Below are 7,290 nucleotides of genomic sequence, written 5' to 3' on the forward strand. Positions count from 1 at the left end.
TTGAGAAAGTTGTTTTCTTTGCCTGTATGTTGGAGTGTTGACCCTACATTTTCTCCTAGGAGTTGCATGATTTCTGGTCTAACTCCTGGGTCTTCGATCAATTTTGAGTTGATTTTGTGCTGGGTGAGAGACAAGGGTCTAATCTCATTCTTCTACATATGGATGACCAGTGTTCCCAGAGCCATTTGTTAAAAAGGTTGTCTTTTCTCCAATGTATATTTTGGGCACCTTGTCAAGGATCAGATGACTCTATCCAGGTGGGTTTGTTTCTGTGGTATCTATTCTATACCACAGGTCTATGTATCTGTTTTTATGCCTACACCATGTAGCGTTTATTACTAGAATTCTGTAATATAAATTAAAACCAATTATTGAGATGCCTCCAGCATTGGTTTTTTTGACTTAGAATTGCTTTGGGCTGTTCTGGGTTTTTTATTGTTTTTGGTAGTATGACCCTTTTAACAATATTAATTCTGCCTACCCATGAATATGGGAGGTCTCCCCATTATCTGAGGTCTTCTCAATTCCTTTCTCCAGTGTGCTATATATTTTCATTGTAGAGGTCTTTCAATTCCTTGATTAGAATCATGCCAGGGTGTTTGCTTGTTTATTTGTTTTGAGGCTATTGTGGATGGGATTGTTTTCCTGATTTCTTTCTCAGAAGATTCATTATTGGTATATAGTAAAGCTATTGATTTTTGTATGTTGATCTTGTAACCTGCTTCTTTACAAACTTTGTTTGTTAGCTGAAATAGTCTTTTGGTAGAACCTTTTGGATCTCCTTAGTATAGGATTACATCATCCGCAAGCAGTGATGATTTGATCAAGTGTTTTCTCATAGACCACTCACTGCACAAGACCTTACCCTTGTTATGGTCCGTTAGAAGAGTATTCCTTTCCACCCCCACCTCAAGTCCTAAAATGAACACCTGGGACACAGAGAAATCCTGATTCTCAACAGCTCCACCCACCTGTGAAAGAGAAGTGACAGAGAAAGGAGCGTACTGTTGTACTCTCTTTAACCACAGAAAGAGTCAGGAAATGTGGTTCTCTCACTATGAAGATAGAAAGCAACGTGCTGTGGTCTGGATAATGCTTTGGGTCTCCCCACGGAAGCTCAAGTGTCTAAAGCTTGGTCTCCAGGGTGGTGAGACCCTGGGAGGTGATGGAATATGTGGGAGGTGGGACTATGTGGGAGGTCCTTAGGCCACTGGGGGCCTGCACTTAAAGGGTATATGATAGAGAAGACAAAGAAACAAAAAAAATAGAAATAGACTCAGGGGAGACATCAAATATTAGGAAGGTATGGATGAAGGGGGACAGAAGACAGGAGCAGAGAAGGGAATGCACACAGTCTCAGACACATGACGAGAGAAACTCAACCAAGACAGACACCCAAAGCTCAAGAGACACAGAGGGGGAGACAGGAAGGAAGAAAAATGTAGATGCAAAGACCCAGTGAGAGACAGAGAATCCAACCACACAAGTGAAGATGGCACTAGTCAGGTCAGAGTCACACTGGAGGATGATGCAGGGGACACGCGGTGCCACATGCTCAGCTGCAGGCTGTCCAGTCACTCTTACATCCAAAGTCATCCAATTTCGAAGACCTAATTCCTGCACCCAACCTGACTCATCTTCTCATCTGAAGAGAGTAGGGGTGACATTTGTGCTGAGATGGTGGCGTGTGTACCTCAGATCCAGACACAGGAGAGGGTGTCAGCAGGTAACGGGAGCCTGCATGTGTACCTGCAGCCAGGACTTGACAGAGCTTCCTGGTTTGTGCAATAATGAGTGAACTTAAGCAGCAGTTTTACTCAAGGGAGGGCTGCCATTTTCTAGTTCCTTTAAAAGGCGCCAGGGGCTCTCTGCTTCCTCCCTGACGGGTCTGGAGATGCTTTCCTCGGCTGTGCCCTTCCATCATGACGTTCTGCCTCCCCTCTGGCCCTTAGCTGTGGAGGTGGCCCACCACGGACTGAACCTCTGAGATGGTCACATGTGCCAATTCCACAAATGATGGAAACTCAGAACTTGTGGTGTCAGAAGCAGCAAATCCACACTAAAGCACATGTGTTCAGAAATCAGTGAGCACTTACCTAACAGCCAACTCCTGCCACAGACATTCAGAGCAAAGAAAATGATGTAGATTTGGACCTATGACCTGACACCCAGAGCCTGCCTCTGAGCAAGGCCTCTGGGACCAGCTGAGGAACTCCTTGGCCCAGGGCTCAGAGCAGACCCACTGTTAAGACACGCAGGTTTAAAAAAATGTTTCCATGGGGGGATCCTCATTCCAACATCCAAACAGTAAAGCAGAACCTTTTGACACTGGGAAATTGTAGATCATGGCAATGGGGCAGAAATCCACTAGTTGGGGGAAGGTAACAGTCAGCTTGGTGCCTCCTACAAAAATTGTGGAATTCGACTTGGCACAACCAACTGTGATTGCTGCCAAGATCCCACGTCCTGTAACTGTGGTGTGGAATATGAAAGGTTGACAAGGCTCCAAGAACACACTCTGCAGAAAGGACCCTTCAAACACCTGTCCCCAGAAGCATGCCAGCAAGTTCCCTGGCTCTGCTCCAGGCCCCTCAAGGCGACCCGTACCTACATTCCCTTTTATAATACAGATTATGAACAAGTACAGAGAGTGTGTCCCAATGACAGTGGCCACACCTGACCTCTCCTGGGGATGAGGAGAACAAGGGAAGGACTGAGGAACAAAAGGTCATGTGACAGGGCTGTTTCACAATGAAGAAGGTCACAGCTGTGGTCGGGAATGTGTCTACACTGCTGTTCCATCAGATTGCTGTGGAATCAGATTGTTCCATGTGTTGCATGACTGCTGTGGAAAGCAATCTGATGTCATTCCTGCCCAGTCAGCTTCATCTCTCAGGATGGTTGTAAACACCACTGATTTTTACATTCATTTCTATTGATACTTCCTAGTGATACATAGTATTAGGCTTCACTTTGACAAAGTTATGAGAGCATGGAATATGGTGTGTTCTCCTTCAGTCCCCAGAACTTCCCTTTCCCTCCCTTTTCCCTCCCTCAGTTTTCTTCCCTAGGTAGGACCTAGTCCCTACTGAACTTTCTGCTATTCACTTATACATGTTTTTAACTAGTGACTTTCGAATGCACAGGATGATGGGATTCATGGTGGTCTGTTCCCATATGTACATAGGAATGTTAGGTCAGATTCATTCCACTGTCTTTCCCTTTCCTATTCCTCCTCCCTTTTCTTCATTCCCCTTGGCCTTCTCCACTAATCTTTCTTCTCTTCTTTTTTTAATCCCCCCTATATTTTGAATTAGCTTCCACATATCAGAGAAAACATTTTGCCTTTGACCATTTGGGACTGGAGTATTTTGCTTAGCACGATCGTCTCCAGTTCTATTCATTTACCAGCAAATGCCATAAAGTCGTTGTTCATTATGGCTCAGTAGTACTCCACCGTCACCACAGATTTTAAAAGTCACACTTTTGGACATCTCTCCAGACACACAAACACACATTCATCTATCATCTATCAAGAGGACTTTCATTGTCTGACTCATGATGATTCAGGATAACTATAATCAAACAAAAGGACTAAGCAGAAAATGTTTCTAACCCTCACTGTTCTGGAAATCCCTTTGACAGTCTTAAGCCTATGCTAATCAATAATTCCCAAAAAAGCATTCCTGTGCTGAAAGGAGCTAAACTGGTTAACAATACTACATATGCTAATTAAAAGGGAAAGCTGTGTCTTCAGAGCTCTGCATGCTGTATTTGATGAACACAACTAAGGGTGGTCACCTTTTCTCCAGCAGACAGTAGGCACATTCAAGGGGATACAAGATGACTCTCTTTTTGTCCCCCTGTGGAGGGAGCCTGTTTTCAGTAAAGATGAGCAAACATTCGGAATTGACATGTGGGCAGACACTGGGGTTACAGCTTTCATCTCCAATAATTGGATATTTGCAAAGTTGAGACCCCGAAGGCCACTTCAAACAAGTTCTGATCATATATAGGAAGGGAAATGCTTGGCAAACACCAGGCAGTAATAAATGTCTGTCTTATCTTTACTACACAGAGAGTAACAAATTCAACATCCCAGTCTTCATTTGCACGAATGGATTGTGTTTCACCTAGTTTGACCAAGTGTTACTTGAGCTTCTTATTAACATTAAATTGCACTTGTCTTTCTGCTTGTTATTTGTTCAAAAGGGGAAAAAAATATACGAGGAATTCATTTCATCAGTAGCTGTGAACTCCATGAAAAAGATCAGCCGTGTCCAAAGCATCAATTCTGTAATACAAAGCTGCTCCCCCGCCCTTTCCGTCGCATCACAACCTAGCTTGTCAGTTTGAAAACTGCTCTCCCGCCCTTTCCAGGACAGCCATTTTCCCCACCTCCCAACTACTGTCAGTCTGTGAACATCCTAGCTAGCTATTGGTTCATTGGTCAGCTTACAAGTATCCTTCTCCATTATTGGTCCCCTGTTGGCTCGGGTGGGATTCTTAAAGATAGCTTCCCCGTCATCTTTTCTCTCTCTTGCTTTTCTCTCCCCCTGACTCACTTTCTTTCTCCTCCTCGCTTTCCACTCTCTCTAGCACGTGCGCTCTTTCTCTTTCCTTTCTCTTTTCCTCTCATTTTCTCTCTTACCCTGCAGGGAGACACTCTGTTTGCTTAATAAACTCCCTTATGTGATTTCCTGTGTCCTGCATGGTTTCATGAGATCCCTTACAGATTCAGCTCAGGTATTGTTGAAAGGTATATCTGTGCAACATGACATTGTTTGTATTTAGATATTTTGTTTCTGGACAAAACAAAATGTGCATAAAAATATATTACTTAAAGCTGAGTTCTAAAAAAAGGCAAGAGTTCTACCAGGTTCGATTATCAGCCCCACATACAAATAAATGAATAAAATAAAAGTCCATCAACAACTAAAAAAAAATGTTTTTAAAGACACCGTGGATGCTAGCAGAGGCCTTGTAGGCCTGTTACTCTCCTCAGAGGGAGAGAATCAAATAAGCTCCTCCACTTCCAAAATCCAAATCCATCCTGCCTTCTTGCTCCTGAGCTCTAGACAGGGAGCACCCAGTTCCATCCCAGGGTCCATCCACCCAGATCCCTGGCCCATCCTGAAATCTTTGACCTCACCTGGCTATAGAAGAAACTGAGGATGGTGAATTTTCATTCAGTAAACTTAGCAGATGTAGGAATTTGGGGTCCTGGTAATTGAAGTGTTCACCAAAGGCAATGGAGTGGATAATGTCAGCCGTGATGGAGTGAAAGAGGAGGGCCAGGTTCAGATAGGTCCCTGGACATGAGAGGTCCATCGTGCAGGTCTGGATGTCCCCTCCATTGCATTGTCCTTCTAGGTGACTCTGACCTGGCTGGCACCACCTTCCCCATAAGGTTGATTTCTCTGTCTCCTGGACAGTCCATCTATCACTTGGCCTTTGAGTCTAAGTTTTCCTTTCTTTACGTCCCTCTCTGTCTCTTTTGCTTCCAGTGTCTGTCTTGGTCTGACTTCCTTTGCACATCTGTGTCTCTCTCTAGTCATCTCTGACCCTTTTTTTGAGAATGTCCAATCTCTTTTCTGTGACCTTCTGTCTTTGATCCCCCTCCCCTTCAACCCACTAACCCTCTGTTTCTCCCCTGATTCTAGCTTTAGCTTTTTCATGTGTAAATCTGTTCCTTGGAATTTCTCTTTCTAGATCTATCTTTGCTTCCCTGGCTTTTCTCTGTCTTGTTTTTTCTCTCTCCCTCCCTCTTCTGTCTCTATGTTCCTCACTCCTTTTCCCTTCACTGACTCTGTTTCCCTCTCTCCCTGAATCCGCCTGCATCTCTCTGTTCCAGTTCTTATCAGTTATGTTCTTCCTCTCAATGTCCCCATCTTGCTGACCCCCAGCCCAGTCCAAGGGGCTCATCCTCACCAAACAGTTCATCACCAAATTCTGAGCCTGCTACTTGATTTTCTCCTCAAAACACCACTTCCCCCTCCCAAAGTCCTTCATGGTGGTCAGACAGAACCTCTGGAGGACTTCCCAAGGCTTTCCATTGGTGAAGCTCACTCCTGATTGGAGGAGCATGGAGGAAAGATTGACGGGACTCATGCACACCCACATGCCCAGTCCCCACCCAGTCCCCCACTCTCCAGATTCTAGAAGGTGGACTCAGTGATGGCAATAATCCCTCAGCTGGGAAAAGCCTCTGCTTGATCCACCAGAGCTTCATGTATGACCTCGTATCCACACAGGATGATGGTGCGATGTGGTCACAGGTGCACTGTGAAGTCATCCCTATAATTCTCATGCATCTGTGGAGACAGGATCTAGATATCACTATCGAACCGAAGAGAGGCATCTTCCCCACTCACACCTGAATGACACCTTCCAATGGATCATGAGCCCCACTGGCTGTAGCCCCATCTGGGAAGAACCAACCCTTGAACTCCATGGCTTCATCTGAGCCTCACACACATGCTCTTCCACAAGTGTCCTTGTCTCTCAGCTTTCCCGAAGACCTTCCAGACTTTGCATATTACGAATCTCACCACTCCCCATACCCAAACTCTCCTCCCCCCACTGCAGGCCCAAATTAAAGCCTCAAGTCTGACTCCCCTCCAACCAATCCTCCTCCTTGCATTCTCTTAGGAACTCCAGAAGCTTCTCCATGGGGCATATTGGGCAAGATTCTTGTGAAAGAAGAGAATTGCCAAGCCAGTGTGAGACTCTCACCCAAATTTGGATCTCCAACTGCCTTGCTGCCTTGAGCTGTTTCTCCCCCACCCACCCTCCCTCCTCACCATATCTGTGGCTGGTGGAGGAGGTCATGCCAGGAATCTACCTTAGCAGAGCTCCTACTAACTCTGCAGGGAACCCAAGGGAGGCAGGCACTGTGGGGCCCATGATTAGTTCTCAGTGTTGAGTCCCAGAACCAGCTTCCCATTGGCCACTAGCTGCCCGGGCCATCTCCATGAGGAAAACCCTGGAATGTGCAACATGTCCCTCAAGGACATACCGACGGGGATGTGTCCAGGCTGGTTTCAAGTGGCTCCCCTGCTAAGTGGCTCTCAGCCGTTTTCGTCAGGAGTGGCCTTCCAGCATGAGGGAGGAAGAGGGGGGCCTCCCTGTGCACTTTGGAGCAGGAAGGCATTCTGGGTATTAAAAGAAAGTGACCTATGGAGAAGGTGGCATGGGCTGGTGCAAGAGGTCTGGTTCCGTTTGTGGCGGGGGGACTGATTTTGTCTTTGATTAATTTATTCACCCACACCTCACCAAATAGTTTGAACG

At 45.7% G+C, this 7,290-nt stretch overlaps 1 pseudogene; it reads left to right on the plus strand.

The window, feature by feature from the left end:
• The first annotated feature begins 1,988 nt into the window (after positions 1 to 1,988).
• LOC124966129 (neurexophilin-1-like) lies at positions 1,989 to 2,680 on the plus strand (annotated as a pseudogene).
• The last annotated feature ends 4,610 nt before the right edge of the window (positions 2,681 to 7,290 follow it).

This window comes from Sciurus carolinensis, chromosome 16 (assembly GCF_902686445.1).
Source record: "Sciurus carolinensis chromosome 16, mSciCar1.2, whole genome shotgun sequence".
In the NCBI taxonomy this organism is placed as follows: domain Eukaryota; kingdom Metazoa; phylum Chordata; class Mammalia; order Rodentia; family Sciuridae; genus Sciurus; species Sciurus carolinensis.